The sequence below is a fragment of the Heterodontus francisci genome, chromosome 3 (assembly GCF_036365525.1).
Source record: "Heterodontus francisci isolate sHetFra1 chromosome 3, sHetFra1.hap1, whole genome shotgun sequence".
Classification (NCBI taxonomy): Eukaryota; Metazoa; Chordata; class Chondrichthyes; order Heterodontiformes; family Heterodontidae; genus Heterodontus; species Heterodontus francisci.
In genome coordinates, this window is record NC_090373.1 from 107,763,732 (window position 1) to 107,790,326 (window position 26,595).

Below are 26,595 nucleotides of genomic sequence, written 5' to 3' on the forward strand. Positions count from 1 at the left end.
CCCAGCAGCCAGCCAAATGGACAACTTGGTTAGTAGCCGAGAGGGAACACCAGTGATAGGAGACCGCAGGCCGAGAAGATTACTCATGAGAGATTATGGTATCCATTTTATATGTGAAGGGGATGCCTTTGATTTATCAAACTGCTTGTCTAACATCCAATAATGTGTGAGCAGAAATTTTCTATAATTAAATATTGGGAATATTTTTGGCCCCTGCCAGAGTTGGGAATGGAGGTGGGTGCGGGCCTGAAAATACTGGCATCAGCCAACATGTTGAAGTTGCTGTTTCTGCCACTGGTAGTAATCACCAGGGTGGAGGAGGGAAGGACAGGGGTCCTGTTCTCCTCCCTATTGAGGCCAATTAAATTATTTAAAAAGCTCATGAAGAGCTTTTTGGAGGGGGAGGGTGGAATATTTAAAGGGTGCATGAATTTCAGGAGCTGTCAGTTTCTAATCAGCTGAAGAGAGGCAGGTACAGAATGGGAGCCAGTTAAGGCTGCACCAGGGCATCACCCTGGTCAGTGGGGGGGGACTCTAAATTAGGTCAGGAGGTGCCTTTGGCGATGTGCAGGTGGTGGGGAGAGTGGGCACTCAGTGCTTGGGCATTGAATGGGCACATCATCGCCTTGGCATTGTGGGGCAGAAGAGCAGGAGGCATAATTGCCAAGGACAATTGGGTGACCACCTGTCCAAAAGGAAGGCTGCAGCTGGCAATGGGGGCACAACTGTTAGATTTTGGGAAAGTGACAATGAGGGCAGGAAAGGTGGAGCCCTGAGCAGCAGGAGGGCAGGGGAGAAGAAAGAGGGGCAGGAAGGCAACAGAGTCCATATCCTCAACACAGCATTTACCGCCAAAGACAGAGCTACCTGGAGATGACTGAGACCCAGTGTCACAGGAGACTGTGACTCTCCAGGCAGATGGTCACAGACATCTGTACCCTTGTCGCCAAAGACCACGCACCTTGCAGCATTGATCGCCATGCCCTGCTAGTGGCTGTCAAAGTCACTGTGACCTTGCACTTCTTCCCCTCTGGCTCCATCCAAGAATCAGCTGTGAATCTTTGTGGCATTTCACAAATGGGTGCACTGCATCTTGCAGGTCACTGATGCCCTCTTTGCCAGAGCTGGACAGTGGATTCATTTCATGACAGACGTGGCCTTGCAGGGACAGAGGGCATCATCGATTGCGCTCGTATGGCCATCAAGGCACCCATTGACTGACCAATCAGTTTCAACAAGAGGAAGGGCTTCCATCCCCCAATGTTCAACTGGCCTGTGACCAAAACAAGTACTTCCTCCATTTGTGCGCTCACATTCCTGAAAGCTGCTATGACTCCTTCATCCTCCGGTAGTCCAGATTGCTTCAGATCTTCGCTCCAATCCCCAATGTTCATGGATGGATCCTAGGGAACAAGGAATATCCTTTGAAAAGATGGCTACTGACCCCTCTGCGGGCACCTCCAATAGAGCACCATAGGCAATACAACTAATGCCACCTGTTCACTAGGAAAGTCATTGGGCAGGCCGCCTGGCTTCTGAAGATGCGATTCCAGTGTCTGAACTGGTTGGGCGACTTCCTCCAATACCCTCCTGCAAAGGTCTCAGTCATTGTGGTGGTCTGCCGTGCTCTCTATAACATGGCCCTCCAGAGAGGTGTGGACCTTGAGGACGGTGAGGCCCTGGAAGGAGACAGCTCATTGGGGAGGAGCAAGAGGTGAAAGAGGAGGAGGCGGAGGTTGATGACACTGAACAGAGAGTATTCCTGCTGTACAATGAGGTGGCCTCCTCCTGCCACCCTTCGGGAAGAGGACCTCCCTTCTCTCCCTCATGGCCTCCAGCATTAGATTTGGCATCGCCAAAGTGAGGGGCAGCCCTGCCCTGGGTGCCAGGCCTCCGGCTCTCCTGTGACATCTTGCTTCCCTCTGGTGCGGTGGAAGGCTTTGGCACGATCAGCAGATTTCTCCCTTAGGACAACGGTCAGCCTCAGTGATGGCTGCCATGGGGTGCTTAAATCAGTCCCACACTTCATCTGAACCACTTCCATTCCCGCCCCCATTGGTCTTAATTGGACAGGAAACACATTTCCACATAACATTAGGGCTCATCCACGGGGAAATCTTAACTCTAATCAGTTCCCCACAGGAGATGCGTATCTGACCCGAAAACATTGCCTTTTTGGCGAAAATTCTGCCCCTTGTCTCTGTCCTGCCACAAACTATGTTCTTAGCCATTGACTCCATCCCTCTCCTTGGCCATTTTGAGGTGGCTGTTCATGAATGTGTAGATACAGTTGGTGGCATAATGACAGATGTGCACTTCCTGTGCCATTTGATCTCCCTGCCATCCTTTGTTCTTCATCAAAGTGAAATTCTGTGAGAGGGGAATTCTTGAATTAACCTCTAAAGCTTTCAATTTGAATGGCACCAGACGTAAATAAGCATTACAATTTTAAGGGACCCCAAAACCTTGCTTCCCTTGAACATTTTAAATGGACAAGCTTAACCAAGTGTGGAAGCAAGATGAAATATCAGAAATTTTAGTTGACCTGCTATTATTTCTTGACTTTATAATGAAGATCTTGTACATTTTGTATTTAACTGGCTGAAATTTCTAGACTATGGAACTGTTTGTATTGAAAACAGATATAAACCTTGAATGTGCAAAAACAAATGGAAGAATGTTGAGCTGATTTGTTGCACTAAGATGTTTCCATTACACAGAAAGGCTTCATCAAAGAGATACCATATTAGTTGTGATTAGCGTGGGATCAGATGCTGTTATAATTCAGCTGGACCTTTAAACTGGTACCCACACTGTGGTTTGAAAAACAAGTGAAAAGGGTAAGCTTGTAGTGAATTTAGACAACCTGGACTTCATGACACTCAGTGAGCTTACATCAAGAACTTGAGTTTAACACGGCTGATGCATCAGATGGTTTGATTCCTAAATTGAATCTCTCGTCTTTTGCAAAAAAGTGGAGAGCCAACAGCTGGTGTCTGCTTCAAAGTTTTGAAATTAGAAGCATTTAAAAATGTTCCTATATTTATCCAAATCTCCTCAATTCAGATAAGTTTCATTTGAAAATTTTGTTCAGAATTCAACTCTAACATTTCTGATATAATTTTGGAAATTGCTGTTGTGAAACACCAAAACACTTGATGCAATTGTATGGCATTCCTGAGTAGTACTCTAACAGAGACCATAATCCATTTAAAAATAAAATGCTCAAGTTAGTATCATCATTAAATTACAGATAGAAGATATACAAAGGTCTGGCCTGTTTGTAAACCAGTATTGTGAACAGTAATTTCTAAACTATAAGTTAAAAATTGTGGAATGTTTAGAATGTTTGTAGAATGTTTCAGGGCTGAATAATTGTGGGTCTCAATTCACAATTCTGGCAGTTATGTCAGGATCATGCTCGCCAGTACCCGGCTTTGCTCACCCTGCTGAAGATAGTGAGGGTGACAACTTAATACCAAAGGACACATGTGATATGTGGGCACATCTCCTGTGCCTACCTGTCAATGGTCCCTGGAAACTCCAGTGTTTGCCTCACCCTGGGGTTGCGTAGGCTCCCTATTGGTCCCCTTAGCTTGTTTAGTAATGTGGTAGGGGGTGTGGGGGGGGGGTGGGGGATGCAGGGGTGGTGTAGATGTGTCAAAAATGCTAAAAAGCTCCTTGTTGGGCATCCATATCTGCTCTTATAAAGGCTGTTAAACCTCACCCCAATGGCTTACTGTCCTTTACAGTAATGCTGGAACCCGACTGAGCCTAAAGAACAGGAACTCCTGACATAGGGAATCTCCACCCCTGGCTTTGGCCCTTTGCTGTCACTTAGCTGATATCGGGCAGATGGAATTTCCGTGCCTTACAAGATAAACTGGTAACTCCTTGAAATGGTGAAATTGTACACTGCTGGATCTCCAATGTTTTCCATGAGGGCAGGTGAGGGGGAGGGGCTGGGTTCCACTGATCATCTATCAGAGCTGCAGCAAGAGACCAGCAGAACCATCTGTAAAATTTTGCCTTTAAAATCATCTACAATTAGCACTTTATTATTAATACTTGCCTCTCCAATTGGTCTAAAAATCTATCTTCCATTTTGTTTCTACTATTTAACAGTCTATAATCCCCTGCTATTCCTCAAGTCAATCCAATTCTTTATTTAAATCATTCAAGTGTAGTGATATAATATTGTCACTGATTAGTACCAATAACCATCCTCCCTTTCTTCTTACGGTCTTCTTCCTAATTTTTTTTAACCTGGAATATTTAATTGCCCATCCTGATTCAGCTGCAGCCACATTTCAGTCACTATTTATTATGTCATGTTAGTCTATTTTAATCAATGATTCTACTTCACAATTTTGTTTCTTATACAAACTGTTATGAAAGTACTTCCATTTTAAAAATAATTTGTGCGGACTCATGTTTTAAAATTGTGGAGATGGATTCATTAGGAATGAAGAGATTACATAGATGCTGGACTTCTTAAAAAAAAAGGTCAATGGAAGGACTTTGGGACTTGGTTGAAAAACAACACTTAAATGTCTGAAGCTAAATAAACAATAGAGCCTTGGTGACTAGGGGGAGTTGTTTACAGAGGAGTGCCATATTAAGATTTATGATGGTCAAGAATTGGTTTCATTTTGGATTGTTTTGAGTCAGTTGGGATTGCAGCCTGCTGAGAGAAGCACCCATCTTATCTTGTGCCACTTCTTTGAGAAACCCTGAGAATCCAGTGAGAAATAAAGAAACTGATGCTGCACTTCTCCTGAAAAGTCTGCCAGACTAAGCCTGGACGTCGCCTGAAGAAAACTGCTCCAAAAGATCCCAGTGACAGCCGTCTACGTGTATTTAGGACACCAGAACAAAGGGACAACTTATATCATTCCATATCCTCGCCTTTTCCTTCAAGAATTAACAAGTATTTGGCCAAAGTGTTTTTTGTTTGTCTTTTTTGTAAAGAGATCTCTGCAGAGAAAACTTCTTTATTTTTTCTTTAACCTGTGTGTGTGTGTGTTGGCTAAGTTAGAAGGGAACTTTCATATTTCAATCTGTGTTAATGCTTTGCATCTTTACTGAAAATGTCTTGTTTTATAATAAATTGATAATTTTGTTGTTTACGAAGAAACCTGGTTGGTTGATTTTATTCTGAAATAAAAATAGTGTATATAATTGGCCATATCGGTAACTGGGTAAACATTTACGAACATACGAATTAGGAATAGAAGTAGGCCATTTGGCTCCTCGAGCCTGCTCCACCATTCAATAAGATCATGGCTGATCTTTTTGTGTTTCGAATTCGACACTCCCATCTACCTCACATAACCTTTGATTCCCTTGCCAAACAAGAATCTATCTACCTCTGTCTTAAAAAAATTCAATGACCCCGCCTCCACCACCTTCTGAGGCAGAGTTCCAAAGTTGTACAACCCTCTGAGAGAAAACATTTCTCCTCATCTCTGTCCTAAAAGGACGACCCCTAATTTTAAAACAGTGCCCCCTAGTTCTGGATTCACCCACAAGAGGAAACATCCTTTCCACATCCACCTTGTCAAGACTGTTCAGGAACTTATATACTTCAATCAAGTCTCCCCTCACTCTTCGAAACACCAGTGAAAACAAGCCCAGTCTATCCAACCTTCCCTCATAAGACAACCCACTCATTCCAGGTATCAATCTAGTAAACCTCCTCTGAACCGCCTCCAACGCATTTACATCCTTCCTTAAACAAGGAGACCAAAACTGCACACAGTACTTGAGATGTGGTCTCACCAATGCCCTGTATTACTGAAGGACAACATCCTTACTTTTATTTTTAATTCCTCTCATAATAAATGAGAGCATTCCATTAGCCTTCTTTATTACTTGCTGTACCTGCATACTTTGGCCTTTATAGCAGCTCCAGGCGCTGCTCCACACACCACTGACCACCTCCAGGCGCTGACCCATTGTCTCTCGAGATAAGGAGGCCAAAGAAGAAGACCTGCATACTAACCTTTTGTGACTTATGCACTGAAACACCAAGATCCCTCTGCACCTCAGAATTCTGCAGTCGTTCTCCATTTAAATAATGCTCTGCTTTTTTATTCTTCCTGCCAAAGTGAACAACTTCACATTTTCCCACATTATACTCTATCTGCCAGATTTTTGCCCACTCACTCAACCTATTTATATCGTTCCGCAACCTCCTTATGTCCTCTTCAGAACAAACTTTTCTACCGATCTTTGTGTCATCTGCAAATTTAGTTACCATGCCATCGCTCCCCTCATCTAAGTCATTGATATAAATTGTAAAAGTTGAGGCCACAGCACTGACCTCTGGATTGCATCTATTTTAACACAAGGAGTCTTACAAGTAAGGCAGATGAATTGAGGGCGTTGCTTAACACATGGGAATATTGCAATCACAGAAACATGGTTGAGGGAAGGGCAGGACTGGCAGCTCAATATTCCAGTGTATAGAATCTTCAGGTGTGACGGGGGTGGGGGGGGGGGGGGGGGGGCTGGTGGGGGTTGTAAAAGAAGAGGTGGCATTGCACTATTGATCAAGGAGTCAATTACTGCAGTAAGGAGGGATGATATCTTAGAAGGTTGCTCAAATGAGGCCATATGGGTAGAACTTAAAAACAAAAAGGGGGCAATCACTTGGCTGGGAGTGTACTACAGGCCTCCAAACAGTCAGGGAGAGATAGAGGAGCAGATATGTAGGCAAATCTCAGAGAGGTGTAAAAATTGTAGGGGATTTCAACTTCCCCAATATTAACTGGGATAGTGCAAATGGCTTAAAGGGGGCGGAATTCTCAAAGTGCATCCAGGAGAGCTTTTTGAGCCAGCACGTAGAAAGTCCCACAAGAGAAGGGGCGGTACTGGACCTAATCCTAGGGAATGAAGCCAGACAGGTGGTAGAAATGTTAGTGGGGGAGCATTTCGGGGATAGTGACCATAATTCTGCAAGATTTAAGGTAGTTACGGAAAAGGGCAAAGTTGGACCGGAAATAAAGGGACTGAATTGGGGGAAGGCAGATTTCAATATGATAAAACAGGAGCTGGCCAAAGTGGACTGGGAGCAGCTACGTGTAGCAAAGTCGACATCAGACCAGTGGGAGTCATTCAAAAAGGAAATAGTGAGAGTTCAGGGCCAACATGTTCCCGTAAAAGTGAAGGGGAGGACCAACAAGTCCAGGGAACACTGGATGTCAAGGGATATAGAGGATTGAATAAGGTAAAAAAAGAGGCTTATGGTAGATTCAGAGGGCTGAAAACAGCGGAAGCCCTGGAGGAGTATAGAAAGTGTAGGTGGGGTACTTAAAAAGTAATTAGGAGAGCGAAGAGGGGGCATGAAAAAACACCGGCGGTCAAGATAAAGGAAAATCCCAAGGCGTTTTATGAGTATATTAAGGGCAAGAGGATAACCAGAGAAAGAGTAGGGCCTTCTCTTCTCTTTGGCCTCCTTGTCTCGGGAGACAGTGGGTAAGTGCCTAGAGGTGGTCAGTGGTTTGTGGAGCAGCGCCTGGAATGGCTATAAAGGCCAATTCTAGAGTGACAGACTCTTCCACAGGTGCTGCAGATAAAATTGATTGTCAGGGCTGTTACACAGTTGGCTCTCTCCTTGCACTTCTGTCTTTTTTCCTGCCAACTGCTAAGTCTCTTCAACTCGCCACTCTTTAGACCCGCCTTTATGGCTAACCGCCAGCTCTGGCAATCACTGCCAATTGACCTCCACGAATTGTGGTCAATGTCACAGGACTTCATGTCGTGTTTGCAGACATCTTTAAAGCGGAGACATGGACGGCCGGTGGGTCTGATACCAGTGACGAGCTCGCTGCACAATGCGTCCTTGGAGATCCTGCCATCTTCCATGCGGCTCACATGGCCAAGCCATCTCAAGCGCCGCTGGCTCAGTAGGGTGTATATGCTGGGGATGTTGGCCGCCTCCAGGACTTCGGCATTGGAGATACTGTCCTGCCACCTGATGCCAAGGATTCTCTGGAGGCAGTGAAGATGGAATGGGTTGAGACGTCACTCTTGGCTGACATACATTTTCCAGGCCTCGCTGCCATAGAGCAAGGTACTGAGCACACAGGCTTGAAACACTCAGACTTTTGTGTTCCGTGTCAGTGCGCCATTTTCCCACACCTTCTTGTCCAGTCTGGACATAGCAGTGGAAGCCTTTCCCATGCGCTTGTTGATTTCTGCATTGAGAGACAGGTTACTGGTGATAGTTGAGCCCAGGTAGGTAAACTTTTGAACCACTTCCAGAGCATGGTCGCCGATATTGATGGATGGAGCATTTCTGATGTGCTGTCCCGTGATGTTCGTTTTCTTGAGGCTGATGGTTAGGCCAAATTCGTTGCAGGCAGCCGCAATCCTGTCGATGAGTCTCTGCAGACACTCTTCTGTGTGAGATGTAAATGCAGCATCGTCAGCAAAGAGGAGTTCCCTGATGAGGACTTTCCGTACTTTGGTCTTTGCTCTAAGCTGGGCAAGGTTGAACAACTTGCCATCTGATCTTGTGTGGAGAAAAATTCCTTCTTCTGAAGCCTTGAACGCATGTGAGAGCAGCAGGGAGAAGAAGATCTCAAACAGTCTAGGTGCAAGAACACACCCCTGTTTCACGCCACTCAGGATAGGAAAGGGGTCTGATGAGGCACCGCTATGCTGAATTGTACCTTTCATATGGTCATGGAATGAGGTGATGATACTTAGTAGCTTTGGTGGACATCCGATCTTTGCTAGTAGTCTGAGGAGACCAAGTCTGCTGACGAGGTCAAAGGCTTTAGTGAGATCTATGAAAGCAATGTAGAGGGGCATCTGTTGTTCACGGCATTTCTCCTGTAGCTGGCGAAGGGAGAGCAGCATGTCAATAGTGGATATCTCTTAGCTCGAAAGCCGCACTCTGCCTCAGGGTAGACACACTCAGCCAGCTTCTGGAGTCTGTTTAAAATAACTCGAGTGAAGACTTTCCCCACTATGCTGTGCAGGGAGATTCCAAGGTCGTTGTTGCAGTCACCACGGTCACCCTTGTTCTTATAGAGGGTGATGATATTGGTATCGTGCATGTCCTGTGGTACTGCTCCCTCATCCCAGCACAGGCAAAGCAGTTCATAGAGTGCTGACAGTATAGCAGGCTTGGCACACTTGATTATTTCAGGGGTAATGCCGTCCTTTCCAGGGGCTTTTCCACTGGCTAGAGAATCAATGGCATCACTGAGTTCCGATTTTGTTGGCTGTTCATCCAGCTCATCCTGCACTAGCAGAGACTGGGCTGCATTGAGGGCAGTATCAGTGACAGCATTTTCCCTGGAGTACAGTTCTAGGCAGTGCTGCACCCAGCGGTCCATTTGCGGTCAGTGATCGTGTCCCCTGATTTAGACTTGAGGGGGGCGATCTTCTTGATGGTTGGCCCAAAAGCTCTCTTAATGCCATCATACATTCCTCTGATGTTTCCGGTGTCGGAGGCCAGCTGAATATGACTGCATAAGTGTTGCCATTAGTGATTTGCACAGCGCCTGGCTGTTCTTTGTGCAGCGCTTCTGGCTACTTTAAGTGCTACGGATATAAACTCACTGGGGCCTTTCTTGTAGTTCAACAGTGCAGTGTGCTTAGCGGCTATGACAGGTTCCAGCTCTTCAAAGTGAGATTGAAACCAGTCTGCATTCTGTTTCTCACGTTTGCCAAAGGTGGTCATTGCTGAGTCATAGATAGCGTCTCTGATGTGGGCCCACTTGGTCTCTGCAACCCCCTGCAGGAGTGTTTTGAAGGGCTTTATCAAGTGAATTTAGAAACTTATGTAACAGCTGTGGATAAGAAATTCTGTTAGGGTTGATGCGCGGACAGCCCTTCTGCTTGGAGTGATGTAGCTTCTTTGGTTTGAGTCTAACTTTGCTGCACACCAGGGAGTGGTTGGTGTCGCAGTCCGCACTGTGGAAGCTGTGTATGATTTGGACACTGTTTATCGAGGCTCGCCTTGTGACGATGAGGTCCAGCTGGTGCCAACGATGTGATCTTGGGTGTCTCCATGAAACCTGAATTAGGGACCAAAGTGGCAATCTGTGTGTGGAGCCGGAAGACATAGGTGAGGTTTTAAATGATTACTTTTCATCTGTGTTCACTATGGAGAAGGACGATGTAGGTGTAGAGATCAGGGAGGGGGGTTGTGATATACTTGAACAAATTAGCATTGAAAGGGAGGAGATATTAGCAGTTTTAACGGGCTTAAAAGTAGATAAATCTCCAGGCTCAGATGAGATGTATCCCAGGCTGCTGTGTGAGGCAAGGGAGGAGATTGCAGGGGCTCTGACACAAATTTTTAAATCCTCTCTTGCCACAGGAGAGGTGCCAGAGGACTGGAGGACAGCAAATGTGGTGCCATTATTCAAGAAGGGTAGTCTTCAAGAAGGATAAACCAGGTAATTACAGGCCAGTGTGTCGAACGTCAGTGGTATGTAAACTATTGGAAAAAATTCTGAGGGATAGAATTAATCTCCACTTGGAGAGGCCGGGATTAATCAAGGATAGTTAGCATGGCTTTGTCAGGGGGAGATCATGTCTAACAAATTTGATTGAAATTTTCGAGTAGGTGACTATATGTGTAGATGAAGGTAATGCAGTTGATGTTGTCTACATGAACTTCAGTAAGATTTTGATAAGGTCCTGCATGGGAGATTGGTCAAGAAGGTAAGAGCCCATGGGATCCAGGGCAATTTGGTAAATTTGATCCAAAATTGGCTTAGTGGCAGGAGGCAGAGGGTAATGATCGAGGGTTGTTTTTGCGATTGGAAGCCTGTGACCAGCGGTGTATCGCAGGGATCGGTGCTGGGACCTTTGCTGTTTGTAGTTTATTTATTTAGAGATACAGCACTAAAACAGGCCCTTCGGCCCACCGAGTCTGTGCCGACCAACAACCACCCATTTATACTAACCCCACAGTAATCCCGTATTCCCCATCACCTCCCTACACTAGGGGCAATTTACAACGGCCAATTTACCTATCACATAGTGTATATTAATGATTTAGATGTGAATATAGGAGGTATGATCAGTAAGTTTGCAGATGACATGAAAATTGGTGATGCCGTAAATAGTGAGGAGGAAAGCCCTGGATAACAGGACAATATAGATGGGCTTGTAAGATGGGCAGAGCAGTGACAAATGGAATTTAATCCTGAGAAGTGTGAGGTGATGCATTTTCGGAGGACTAACAAGGCAAGGGAATATGCTATGGATGGTAGGACCCTAGGATGTACAGACGGTCAGAGGGACCTTGGTGTACTTGTCCATAGATCACTGAAGGCAGCAGCACAGGCAGATAAGGTGGTGAGGAAGACAGATGGGATACTTGCCTTTATTAGCCGAGGCATAGAATATAAGAGCAGGGAGGTTATGACAGAGCTGTATAAAACGCTAGTTATTCCACATCTGGAGTACTGTGTACAGTTCTGGTCGCCACACTATAGGAAGGATGTGATTGCATGGGAGAGGCTGCATAGGAGATTCACCAGGATGTTGCCTGGGCTGGAGCATTTCAGCTATGAAGAGAGACTGGATAGGCTAGGGTTGTTGTTTTCCTTAGAACAGAGAAGGCTGAGGGGGCACCTGATTGAGGTATACAAAATTATGTGGGGCATAGATAGAGTAGATAGGAAAAAACATTTTCTCTTAGTGGAGGTGTCAATAACCAGGGGGCATAGATTTAAGGTAAGGTGCAGGAGGTTTAAAATGAATTTGAGGAAAAGTTTTTTCACCCAGAGGGTGGTTGGAATCTGGAACACACTGCCTGAAGGGGTGGTAGAGACAGGAACCCTCACAATATTTAAGAAGTATTTAGATAAGCACTTGAAACGCCATCTATGACTCTGCGGGACTCCACTTATCACATCCTGCAAATCAGAAAAGGGCCCATTATGAACATACGAACATATGAATTGGGAGCAGGAGTAGGCCACTCGGCCTCTCGAGCCTGCTCCGCCATTCAGTGAGTTCATGGCTGAACTGATTACTCCACATTTCCACCTACCCCTGATAACCTTTCTCCCCCTAGCTTATCAAGAATCTATCTACCTCTGCCTTAAAAAATATTCAAAGACTCTGCTTCCACCACCTTTTGAGGAAGAGAATTCCAAAGACTCATGACCCTCTGAGAGAAAAAATTTCTCCTCTTCTCTGTCTTAAATGGGCGATCCCTTATTTTTAAACAATGACCTTTAGTTCGAGATTCTCCCACAAGGGGAAGCATCCTTTCCACATCCATTCTGTCAAGACCCCTCAGGATCTTAAATGTTTCAATCAAGTCGCCTCTTATTTTTCTAAATTCCAGTGGATACAAGCCTAGCCTGTCCAATCTTTCCTCGTAAGACAGCCTGCCCATTGCAGGTATTGGTCTAGTAAATAGTCCCCAGGTCCGTTTGGGATCTATCCCAGGTTACTGAGGGAAGCAAGAGAGGAAATAGCTGGGGCCTTAACAGATATCTTTGCACAATCCCTAAACACGGGTGAGGTCCCGGAGGACTGGAGAATTGCTAATGTTGTCCCCTTGTTTAAGAAGGGTAGCAGGGATAATCCAGGTAATTATAGACCGGTGAGCCTGACGTCAGTGGTAGGGAAGCTGCTGGAGAAGATACTGAGGGATAGGATCTATTCCCATTTGGAAGAAAATGGGCTTATCAGTGATAGGCAACATGGTTTTGTGCAGGGAAGGTCATGTCTTATCAACTTAATAGAATTCTTTGAGGAAGTGACATAGTTGGTTGATGAGGGAAGGGCTGTAGATGTCATATACATGGACTTCAGTGAGGCGTTTGATAAGGTTCCCCATGGTAGGCTGATGGAGAAAGTGAAGTCGCATGGGGTCCAGGGTGTACTAGCTAGATGGATAAAGAACTGGCTGGGCAACAGGAGACAGAGAGTAGCAGTGGAAGGGAGTTTCTCAAAATGGAGACGTGTGACCAGTGGTGTTCCACAGGGATCCGTGTTGGGACCACTATTGTTTGTGATATACATAAATGATTTGGAGGAAAGTATAGGTGATCTGATTAGCAAGTTTGCAGATGACACTAAGATTGGTGGAGTAGCAGATAGTGAAGGGGACTGTCAGAGAATACAGCAGAATATAGATATATTGGAGAGTTGGGCAGAGAAATGGCAGATGGAGTTCAATCCGGGCAAATGCGAGGTGATGCATTTTGGAAGATCCAATTCAAGAGTGAACTATACAGTAAATGGAAAAGTCCTGGGAAAAATTGATGTACAGAAAGATTTGGGTGTTCCGGTCCATTGTTCCCTGAAGGTGGCAACGCAGGTCAATAGAGTGGTCAAGAAGGCATACGGCATGCTTTCCTTCATCGGACGGGGTATTGAGTACAAGAGTTGGCAGGTCATGTTACAGTTGTATAAGACTTTGGTTCGGCCACATTTGGAATACTGCGTGCAGTTCTGGTCGCCACATTACCAAAAGGATGTAGATGCTTTGGAGAGGGTGCAGAGGAGGTCCACCAGGATGTTGCCTGGTATGGAGGGCGCTAGCTATGAAGAGATGTTGAGTAGATTAGGATTATCTTCATTAGAAAGATGGAGGTTGAGGGGGGACCTGATTGAGGTGTACAAAATCATGAGAGGTATAGACAGGGTGGATAGCAAGAAGCTTTTTCCCAGAGTGGGGGATTCAATTACTAGGGGTCACGAGTTCAAAGTGAGAGGGGAAAAGTTTAGGGGGGATATGCGAGGAAAGTTCTTTACGCAGAGGGTGGTGGGTGCCTGGAACGCGTTGCCAGCGGAGGTGGTAGACGCGGGCACGATAGCGTCTTTTAAGATGTATCTAGACAGATACATGAATGGGCAGGAAGCAAAGAGATACAGACCCTTAGAAAATAGGCGACAGGTTTAGATAGAGGATCTGGATCGGCGCAGGCTTGGAGGGCCGAAGGGCCTGTTCCTGTGCTGTAATTTTCTTTGTTCTTTGTTCTTTGCCTCCAACGCATTTACATCCTTCTTTAAAGAAGGAGACCAGTACTGTATACAGTACTCCAGATGTGGTCTCACCAATGCCCTGTATACCTAGAGCATAACCTCCCTACTTTTGTATTCAATTCCCCTCGTGATAAACGATAACATTCGATTAGCTTTCCTATTATGTGCTGTAGCTGCATACTAACCTTTTGAAATTCATGCACTAGGACACCCAGATCCCACTGCATCTTAGAGCTCCGCAATCTCTCACCATTTACATAATATGCTTCTTTTTTATTCTTTTATTTTTTATTCTTCCTGCCAAAATGGACAGTTTCACACTTTCCCATATTATACTCCATTTGTCAGGTCTTTGCCCACTCACTTAACCTATCTATATCCCTTTGTAGCCTCCTTATCTCCTCTTCGAAAGTTATTTTCCTACCTATCTTTGTGTCATCAGTAAATTTAGCAACCGTACCTTCGGACCCTTCATCTAAGTCATTTATATAAATGGTAAAATGTTGAGGCCCCAGCACAGATCCCTGTGGTACACCACTTGTTACATCTTACAATCAGAAAATGACCCATTTATGCCTACCCTCTGATTCCTGTTAGCTAGCTAATCTTCTATGCATGCAAATATATTACCCCCAACACCATGAGCTTTTATTTTCTGCAATAACCTTTGAAATGGTACCCTGTCAAATGCCTTCTGGAAATCCAAGTACATTATGTCAACAGGCTCCCCTTTATTCACAGTGCATGTTACTCCTTCAAAGGACTCCAAAAAAATGGTTAAACATGATTTCCCTTTCACAAAACCATGCTGACTATTCCCAATTACCTTTGAGTTTCTCTAAGTGCCCAACTATAGCCTCCTTAATAATCAATTTTAACACCTTCCCCACGACAGGCGTCAGGCTAACTGGCCTATAATTCCCTATTTTCTGCCTCCACCCCACCACCCCCAACCACCGCTCCCCCCCTACCCACCCCCCACCCCCACTTCTTGAATAGAGGGTTTATATTTGCAACTTTCCAGTCTTATGGAACCTTTCCAGAATCTAGCAAATTTTGAAAAATTATCACCTACACATCTACTACCTCATTTGCCACCTGTTTTAAGACCCTAGGATGAAGTCCATCAGGACCCGGGGACTTGTCAGCCCGCAGCTCCATCGGTTTGCTCAGTACCTCTTCCCTGGTGATTGTAATTTCACCAAGTTCCTCTCTTCTTTTCACCTCCTGATTTACAGCTATTACTGGAATGTTTTTGTATCCTCTATAATGAAGACAGAAGCAAAATATTTGTTCATTTCATCTGCTATTTCCTTATCATTTACTATGAACTCCCCATTCTCACTCTCGAGAGGACCAAGGCTCACTTTACTTACACTTTCCTTTTTATATATCTGTAGAAATTCTTGCTACCTGTTTTTACATTTCTAGCTAGCTTCCTCTCATACTCTAATTTCTTTCTCCTGATTAGTCTTTTAGTCATTCTCTGCTGTTCTGCATATTCTGACCAATCATCTAACCTACCACTCATCTTTGTGCTATTATATGCTTTCTCCTTAAGTTTGATGCTTTCCTTAACTTCTTTGGTTAACCACGGATGGTGGGTCCTCTCCTTAGAATTTTTCTTTATAGTCGGAATATACTTATTCTGAGTATTCTGAAATATCCCCTTAAATGTCTGCCACTGCTTCTCTATTGATCTCCTAGCCGAGTAACCCAGTTCACTTCAGCTAGCTCAGCTTTCATGCCGACATAGTTGCCCTTATTTAAGTTTAAAATACTAGTCTTAGACCCACTTTTCCCTCTTTCAAACTGAATTTAAATATATGTTGTGACCTGTGGAGAGTGGATCTAGAGAAAGACAGTGCACTCCTCCCACCTCGATCGTAACATTGTACATTAATATGCATACATGGTTTGGATTCCCTTAGTTTTTCAATTTCTCATCTTTTTTGCCTTTTCCCATCCTGATTTTCTTCTTCATAACTTATCTTGTTGACCTCTTTCAATTTTTCTAGCTCCTTATTACCTCTCTAAAGCCTTACCTTGCATTTCAAGTTGCCTACTCTACTTTCTTGTGTTTTCCTTACCCCTATCACACCACCATCAACCATTGTTAATCTAAACTCTTTCACCCAGTTCCAGTTAATCTCCTTGTCTGAATTTTGCTTTTAGCTTTGTTCAGGCATAGGCCATCCCAAAGTTGTGGCTCAGTCTTGCACAGAAGTGGTGTAAAGCTCCAGGAATCTAAACCTTTTCCTCCTGAATCATGCCTGTACCCATGCATGCACTTTCCTAATCTGACAGTTCTATACCGGCAAGAGCTTGGAACTGGTAGGCGTCCTGAGTTTACCACTTCTAAGATCCTGTTTCTTAATCTATATCCTAACTCAACTTTCCTTTTACTTTGTTGATTGGTGTTTTCAATGATCGGACGTGGCTGGGCTCAATTTTAACTCAATTTAAGTAGATGGGTTTGAAGTGAGTTAAAATCTCACCCAGTATATCACAAAATAATTCAGATGAGGAAAGCCATCATTGCATTATAATTTATCTATTTATAGAGATCCTAACGTCCTCCTATTGTAGCATTCCAATTGTTTCTTAAATGAGTTCAGAGCTTTTATGTCCACCACTCTAAATTAAAGTTTATTCTGCAAATTAATCACTATTTGTGTGAAGAAAATTCTTCTCATACATGTCCTAAAATTAACTTATACTACTTTGAACTTGTATCCAGTACTTCTATTGCTGGAAGTCAATTTAAATTAATCTTAGAGATGAACTTTTTCTATAAACTTAACAACTTTATATACCTCTATACGATCACTTCTCAGTTGCCTCCACATTGGCACTCCCCAATGTTGCAAAATTTAAACATTTTTGCAAAGAAGAGACCTCTTCTTTGAGTCTGCAGCAATAACGCAGCACAGTGGTGCAGTGGTTAGCACCGCAGCCTCACAGCTCCAGCGACCTGGGTTCAATTCTGGGTACTGCCTGTGTGGAGTTTGCAAGTTCTCCCTGTGTCTGCGTGGGTTTCCTCCGGGTGCTCCGGTTTCCTCCCACCACCAAAGACTTACAGGTTGATAGGTAAATTGGCCATTATAAATTGCCCCTAGTATAGGTAGGTGGTAGGGGAATATCAGGACAGGTGGGGATGTGGTAGGGAATGTAGGATTAGTATAAATGGGTGGTTGATGGTCGGCACAGACTCAATGGGCCGAAGGGCCTGTTTCAGTGCTGTATCTCTAAATAAATAAATAAAAAATAAAACTTACCTCCCTTCCCCCAGGTGAGAATCGCACAGGGAGCACACCAGCTAGTCTGATTAAGCTAGCCTTGGAAACTTCATCAGGATTGCCAACGACCAAGTTTGGCACAAACCCTGCCCTGCCAACTTTCTGAAGATGCAAAAAATGGAAGCCTAGATGTCAGACACGAAATCCAGCAGGTGACCTCTGCTAATTGCCGTTGATTGTCATATTGATTAATATTACAGACTACCCTTTTGTATTTCACACACTCTTTGGTTTTGTATAAGCACAACAAATCTCAGCAGGGCATCATGGAAGACAGAAAAAGAAGTTCCTAATTTCTTTATCCAAACTCACCACTGTCAATTGTGCCTAGTAAACAGGCTCTGGGAAGATCTTTTTGTCTGCCATCATCTATATGTGTAACTTTTAATCTGAAGGTTGCCTGCTCTTAAGAGTGCACATGCACGAACACCTAATCCACAAAAAAGACAACAAAAAGTTACCCTATGAAGTACATAAAGTACATTACATTATAGCCCAAATTTTCTGAGCATGTGGTGATGATGGTGAGTACGTTTGTAGTTGGAAAATTGTCCCCTAAAAACACCTTTTAAATATAGCCTCCTTCGAGTTGTTCAAAATTCAACCACAGTTTGGAGATGGTGACTTTGTTTTGATCCAGAGCTGTCGGATGACATCAACATATATTTATTTTCCATATCCCACATCAAATTCCTTTATGTCCCTGTGAATGAATTTGGAAATTTGTACTGAAATATGAGTAGTTTAATGTTGTAGGCTCGCAGCCAGTCGGAACTCAGTTGAAACTGACCAATCTCATTTAACTTAAGTGGCTATCCACTCACAACATTCCCACTCTGCCTAATCTCATTAAGTTGTTTAACTTTCATTTTTTCGGAAAACAATTTAAAGAAACAGTCAGTTTGAAAAGAGCCTTGGGTCAAATATCCTCGTTCCTCTCAGCATACTTCCAACACAACTCTGACAAGCGTGCAGTAGAAGGGCTGGAAAATATTCCAGGTTCTGGCCTTGTACAAGAGTTCCTTTGGGACCTTGTAAAGGGTGAAGCCTCTGCTTGCCCTTTATAAGGTTACTGATGCATGCAGGGGCAGGAGTGCCCACATTCCAAGCACTCAGAAGAATCGTATAGATAATTGTAGTATATCAGGTGAGACAAAGCCTAATAACCAATTGAAAGGAGGATGCCCATTATTCTCTCAGGGTCCAGGTCGAGACTATGGGTTGGAGCCATGAAGATTCAATGGGCAATATCACATGGGCCACGCATCAATGGAACTGAATATTAGAAAGTCATATGACAGGCGGCTGATGCAATACTGTGTATTTAGCACTGCTGCCCAAGATGGATTTCTGTCCCTGAAGGTTTAACCGATAAAAAAGTATTCAACCCATTAGTGTTTGCGGGACCTTGTGGTGCACAAATTGGTTGCCATGTTTTGCTACATTATTACAGTGACAATACTTTAAAAATATTGCATTGGCTGTGAAAAAATTTAGGATGTCCTGAGGTCATTAAATGCAAGCTATTCACAGAATCACGGAATTGTTACAGTGTAGACGTGCCTGCATCGGCTCTCCAAAAGAGCAATTCCTTCAGTTTCATTCCCCTGCCTTCTCCCTGTAACCCTGCAGCTCTTCTCTTTCAAATAACTGTCTAATTCCCTTTTGAATGCTTCAATTGAACTGCCTCCACCAGGTTCTCAGGCAGCATGTTCCAGATCTTAACCACTTGCTGCATGAAAAAGTTTTTCCTCATGTCACTTTTGCTTCTCTTACCAAATATTTTAAATCTGTGCCCTCTCATTCTCAATCCTTTCATGAGTGGGAACAGTTTCTCTCTATCTACTCTGTCCAGACCCCTCATGATTTTGAATATCTCTATCAAATCACCTCTCAGCCTTCTCTTCTCCAAGGAAAACAGTCCTAACTTCTCCAATCTATCTACATAACTGAAATTCCTCATCCATGGAACCATTCTCATGAATCTCTTCTGTACTGTCTCCAATGCCCTCACGTCTTTCCTCAAGAACTGAACGTAATACTCCAGCTGAGGCCGATCTGGTGTCTTTTACAAGTTCAACATAACTTCCTTGCTCTTGTACTCTATGCCCCTATTAATAAAACCCAGGATACTGTATGCTTTATTAACTGCTCTCTCAACCTGTCCTGCCACATTTTATGACTTATACACTTATACACTTTGGTCCCTCTGCTCCTGCACCCCCTTTACAATTGTTATAGCCACAACATCATATTTCCACATGGCAATCTGTACCTGTACCTCACCAGTTTTATTAACCACACTCCGTGAATTCACATACATGCACAATAACCCTGATTCAGACTTTATCACTTTCTCCCTTACTCTGACCCCACCGAATAACTTACTATTCCCTTCTCTCGTGCCACCTATCTACCCAACTATTCTGTGTTTCTTGGTATTCCTCTCTAATACTTGCTCCTGGTTTCCACACCCCTGACAAGTTATCAGTTTTGCTTCCCTCCAGTCTGAGCTCCCTCTCAGATTCCCATCCCCCTGACAATTTAGTTTAAACCCTCCCCAACAGCACTAGTAAATCTCCCTGTGAGGATATTCATCCCAGTCCTGCTAAGATGCAACCCCTCCATCTTGTACATGTCCCAACAGCCCCAGCACCGGTCCCAATGTCTCAGAAATCTGATGCCCTCCCTCCTACACCAGTGCTCCAGCCACATGTTCAATTGCTCAGTTCTTCTATTCCTATGCTCACTTGCACATGGGACTGGGAGTAATCCAAAGATTACTGCTTTTGAGGTCTTGCATTTCAATCTCCTTCCAACTCCCTAAAATCTGCTTTCAGGACCTCATCCCCCATTGGCACCAATGTGGACCACGACCTCTGGCTGTTCACCCTCCTCCAGAAGAATGCCCTGCAGCTGCTCTATGACATCCTTGACCTTGGCACAGAGAGGCAACACACCATCCTGGAGTCTCGCCTGTTCCCCGAACTAATGAGTCCCCTATCACTACTGCTCTCCCACTCTTCTTCCTCCCCTCCTGTGTAGCTGAGCCACCTGTGGTGCCACAACCATGGCTCTGAATGCACTCCTCTGAGGAACCATCAGCTTCACTGGTATCCAAAATGGAAAACCAATTAGCAAGTGAGATCATATCAGGGGACTTCTGCACTACCTGCCTGGTTGTCTTAGACTGTCTGCCAGTCATCCATTCCCTATCTGCCAGCATGCTCCAAACCTGCACCTCCCTAAATGTGCTATCCATGTAGTCCTCCACCGCGTAGATGCACAACAGTGACTACAGCTGCCGCTCGAGTTCCGAAACCCGGAACTCAAGCTTCTGCAGCCGGTGACACTTCCTGCAGATGTATTTGTCTAGGACACATGGTGCGTCCATGACTTCCCACATGCCATAGGTTGTACATTCCACTCGGCAGAGCTGCCCTGCCATACCTTAACTTTACAGACTATTTATTATAAGTAGAATAGCTTACCAGTTACTCACTAACCAGCCCTTTTCACTGCACCAAAGCAAGAACCAAATACCAGAGGGTTAAAAAAGTAGAAAAATGGAGCACCTCCTCCCCCTTCACTGAACTCGCCACTCACCAAACTTGAATCTCCACACGTAGCTTGCAGGCTGCACCCAGACCTCTGTATTAATACATTTTGAAGCTGAAACTGCAGCAACCAGATTTGACTGGTCAGCAGCTTAACTAATCAGCTACTCTGCAGTACAGCCTGTTTTAATCCCTGCCTAAGACTGTAAGAAACTTACTTTGCTTTCTTAATCCTACTTTATCTAAAGGGCAAATCCCAGTTAAATGCTAACTGTAGACCAGACTTTTATAAAGATAACAACACTTAAAATCCCCATTCACCAAACTCGAACATCCACATTCAGCTTGCAATCTGCACTCTACTTCTTCTCTGTCCTCCAGACTTCACTGAGCACACAAGCACAAACTGTAGTAGGGAGTATGATGTTCTTAGGAAGAACAGTAAGATTCAGCCAGTTAGCAAGAGACAAAACTGTTGCATGTGCTTTTAAAACATGGATTCCTTTTATTATTATTCCAAACTCCCTCTGCCGGTATATGTCTGTATGGTAGCCTTAAACAAACAAAATACATAATGCAATTCTCTATACACTTGATCCCTCCCCATCTTAGTAAATGAGAGGCATAGCATGTTTCAATGGTTTGTTTCCAAAAGTGCAAACAATAAACTTAAATATAACTTGAACATTCAACTTCACCGGTAACATTATTACATCTTCTAATTTTTGTACTAATTTTATAATGCACTCAGTCATATACAATGAGATGAAAGATTTGTTCAGCAACTGACACTAGTTCACTTTATAACATAATCACTTAAGTTTGGTGGATGTTTTCTATCATGAATAGTATATCGTCTGACATCAGTCTCATTTAACTCATATACTTCATCTGAAATGTCAATGTTGGAATCAGTTTCAATGTTCATGAATGATGTTTTCAGTGCTTTGAAGAATGATGTGTTTCATGTGATGATTTGCGAAACATGCTTAGTGATCATTGTTCCTTTTGTGTTGGTCACAACAAATGGTTGGATGACTTAAGGGGTTGTTTGTTACCAACATGGCCATCACGTTTCACAAGTACTTTATCTCCTGGCTTTAGTGGTGTCACTCTAAATTTCATGTTTCACTCTGCATTTACTTTCATTCAATCCTTCTGTTCTCAATTGCATTTGTGTACCTGTTGATCATTAGCTCCACATGGTAGCTCAGGAAGACGTGTGCACATAGGCAAAGATAAGTGTAGCTAGAGGTTTCCCAGTAGTTGAGTGAGGAGTCGCACTGTAATTACAAAGAAAGCAATATAACACTTGCTTCCTAGACTTGCTCTCAGCTATCGCTGTACGTATCACATTTTTCAAGGTATGCATATGTAAGCCAATATATTACTCTACCTTTTAATTTGCAGTCACTTTTTAACCATGTAACTGTTCTTTTATATCTTTAGTATTAATGAATGTAGACTGGTTGTGGTGGAGTCCTGAGTGTGTGGAGTCCGTCTCATGGTGGCAACATGGAACATCGGAGTACCCAGACCGAAGACATCTAATGAGCTGTATAGCGGACTTGAAAATGCAAGGCAAGATGGTCAATTCTGGTCATGACAGTGTCTTGTCAGAATTAGCAAGATCTGCAAAACTAATTAAACTGCAAATGTGCTAGCATCTGGGAAAAGATTCAGGCCTTGCTCGCTAAGAGCGAAAAAAAAAATGACTGTCTATACCAGGCTGAAGATTGATAACGATGCTAGAGATAATGAAGCAGAGAAACTGTCTTTGTTATCTGAAGCAATGGGCCTTGAAACTCCTACATGAGGCCCAAGCCCGTAGCCATACACCTTGTTTTTCCAAAAGGATAGTAAAGTAACTGCAGACCAATTGAAGGAGTTAAAGACAGAATTTACATTATATGGAACAGGGCCATAGCAAAAAAAGTTATAAAGAAAGAGCCCACAGGAGCATCTTTGCTGCACTGATTACAGCGATGTGGTCGGCCATCCAGAAGTCGCCATGGAAGATTTGTTGGCGGATTGACCACTGAGACGGACTCCAGCTTGCAGGACTGCGAAGCAACCGGTATTATTGTGAATATGTACTATTGCTTAGTGATATAATAAAGGTGTACCACATCTAATAGAACAATATCCAAGTTGTTGTGTGCCATTGATACCCAGAGTAAAGGCTAGAACTAATTAGGCCAGGTAGAGGGTCTTAAACATAAATCTTTCGACTTCTCTATTAGCTCTAGCCAACGGGATGTGATTTTTCAATAAGTGAAACCTAGGTAGTTCGCGAACTTACTGAACTCATCGCTGTTGAATGGGGGTCCATTCTCACTTATCACCATTTGAGAGATTCTGAACAAGCTGAAAATCTGGTCAAGCTTTGGATGACTGCTTTTGTTGAAGTTGACATAACTAATCCCACGATTGGGAATCTGCTGTAGTCGTCAGTGGTAAAAAGCAGGTGCTCATCTGTAGGCAAATCTGTGAAATCAACGCTAATTTCAATTCATGGTCCTGGAGCTAGTTTGGAAATCTTAAGAGTGTCATGAAGACCCCCACCTGCCAAGAATGAGGCATATTAATTCTGTCATATGAACATCAATTTTAAACTGTTGCTGGAGTGAAGAGATGACTTGTTTGAAGAGATCAGCAATGGCTAGAAAACATTTGCATACTAAGAGATAGTGCTTGGAGAGACAAAAGAATTGCTCACTGGTACAGTTAACAGAGATTGGTCTGGGCAATGGTGATCCACATCTTGTCAGTGTAAGAAGCAGCACTACACCACCCCCCACCCCCTGCCCCCCGCACTGAGAGCTTTGAAATCCACAAATGCAGGAGTTTGTTTAAACAGTTAGTCACATGACTAACCTGCTGTTTAACTTGGAATTTTGAATTCTGCTCACAGCACAGTTTGAAGACAGAGACGGCAGATTGTAACTGAACCTGTAACAAGAGAGCATCTCTCCTGGCTGGCTCTCTCTCACTTTCTCACAACCTTCGGACCCACTGAAGTCGCTTAAATCTCAAAAGAGAAAAGACATTGAAACAAGTTAAAGTGTGCACTGGGCCCCAACAAACAGCAAGACTTACCGGCAACCCAAGACTCCACATCAAACTCAAAGGACTGTAATTACAACCCAGCTATTGCCTCAAACGTTTCCCCTTTATTCTTTCTGCTTTTTCTGTCTCTATCTGTGTGTGGGTTTCTCGCGTATGCATGCTAGCATGGTCGCGCAGTGTATTCATAGTCGTTAACTGAATTAGGGTTTAAGATTAATAAACTTCCACCTTGCTTGCTTAAATTTAAGAAAACCTGTCTGATTTGATTTCTTTGTCTTGCAATTCGAAAGCAGTGAACAAGGATTCACTGAGGGGGAGCTAAAAACACGGTGTTTTTTAAAAATCAAACCCTGTTACAGTTAAACCATGCAAAGGCTGAGAGGTAACCCCAAGACCCCTTTCTCACCTGGTCGTAACAGCCAATGAGCGGCCCGGCAGCTCTCAGTCCCAGCAGTGCCACCGGGAGCGGTGGCCACTGTTAGGATTGCACCCAGCCAATGGCAGGAAGAGGGACAGCGGCCTTGGAAAGAAGGTACGTTTTTGGGGCCTCACTCGGGATAATCGGCCTGGCCCCGGTGAGGCAAGGGGGGTCATTTGGCTGGGAGGAGGGAGTGTTGTGCAGTGGGGGCGGGATGGCGTCAGCAACAGCATCCCCTGCCTCCCACTCAATTTTAGGGTCCCCCCCAGCCACCAGCACGCTCCTGTGGAGGCCGTAAAATTCCGGCCATAGTGTCATAGTGTCATTTACAGTACAGAATGAGGCCATTCGGTCCATCAAGTAAATGCCAGCTCTCCACAGAGCAAGGCTGTCAGTCTCACTCCTCGGCTCAATCCCCGTAACCTATTTCTCTCAGGTGGTCATCCAATTTCCTCTTGAAGTCATTGACTGTCTCTGCTTCCACCACCCTCGTGGTCATTACCACCCACTGCATAAAAAAGTGCTTCCTCACATTCCCCCTGCATCTTTTGCTCAAAACTTTCATTCTGTATTTCCTAGTCCTTGTACCATTAGTTAATGTGAAGAGCTTTTCCTTGTCTAAACTTACCTAAGCCTGTCATAATCTTGCACACTTTGGGCTGGATTTTATTTTCCTGCCACCGGGAGTGGCAGTGGACGAAAAAAATGGCAGCCTGCGCTGCCACGCCGCTGCAAACTTGTGCACGGTGGCTCATTTAAATATGCAGCACAGCCGCACCCCCCCAATCACATGGTGGGGCCGGCCTCGGCGACACTGTAAATGGCGTCAGCTGTCTCTGCACAGGCTCTGGCACCATTTTTAAAGGGCTGCGAGCACTGCTCAGAGAATGCAGAGTTGCCCCCGTTTCCACCCCCCCCCCCCCCCCCCACCCCCACAACACTAAAAATAAATGTTTGGCTCCTTCTTCCCTCCAATACACAAATTGCAGAGTTGACCCCTCTCCCCCACACCAACTGCACAAAGTTCAGAGGTCATCTCTTCCCCCCCACCACACACGAAAAATGCAGATTTGCAACCGCCCCCCCCATCACTACACTAAAAATGTTCTGATTCCCCCCTTCCCCAACTCAGTGGTGCCAGCATTCCCTGGTCAGGAACGTGAAGGCGCATGAGTGCTGCCTGTCGCGCTGAAGTTCCGGAACTAAAGGTACGATCGCAGGGAATTTGATTTAAATGTATGCATAGAGTTTATTCAAATATTTAAAGTTGGATCCTGTCGCCAAGCGGCGGAGGGGTGGAGGGGGTGAGGTGCGCGCAGGCCCCGCCACGGAGCCTCACTGCTACTGGGAAGATCAGGCCTGGCAATCCCTGTGTCGGGCTCCATGGTGGGCCACTGCCGCTGTGATCTTCTGGCCCACCCCACCATGGAGCCCGACGTTGGAAGCTCAACAAAATTCAGCCCTTCTATTAAATCTCCCTTCAATCTCCTTTGTTCGAAGCAGAAGAAAACCCAACTTTTCCAACCTAACCTTGTAACTAAAATCCTCCCTTCCTGGAATCTGGGGATTCTGAATGTTCTGCATAATTGAAATAATGAAGTTGTTCATGGGATGTCAACAAATCTAGAGGTAACATCTTCTCAGGAGTTCTAGCCACACCTAGTGCTATATTGGAGCCTGCACTGGACATGTCAGAAGAGTCTCTGCCACCTCTACTTCAAAAGATAGACTTCCACAGAGCTGTTCATGCGCACTCACTGTATTTTCCAGCGACTTGTTCTATAGGACAAGTTCTCTATATAAACAAGTAGCTCCTGACATCTAATCTAATTCTATGTTTATACAAATTATACCCATGTCCTCAGTCCTTCTCAACCTATCTGGCTCAAATAGCCTATTCACATGAACTGGATCTACTTCTTTAAGTATTTTAAAGACCTTAATCATATCTCCTTGAAATCTATGTCCCAGATGTCTAAGCCTGTTGTGATAACTGAGGATCTTTAAACTAGGTATCAATACAGTTGCCCTCCACTGAATCTTTTCTAAGACTTTTATCACTCAACATGTGAGGGAGCCAAAACTGGACACAATATTCTAGATGAGGCCTGCAATACATCCTACCACTCTATTTGTTTTTGCACTTGCCTTGCAGCACTGATCGTGGACTTTCGCTGAATCATACACTATAACGCTCATGTCCTTCTCCCACACAGCATCTTGAGCACACAACTCAAAATGGTGTACAAATGCTCCATGTAGCTGCTACCCAAGTGCA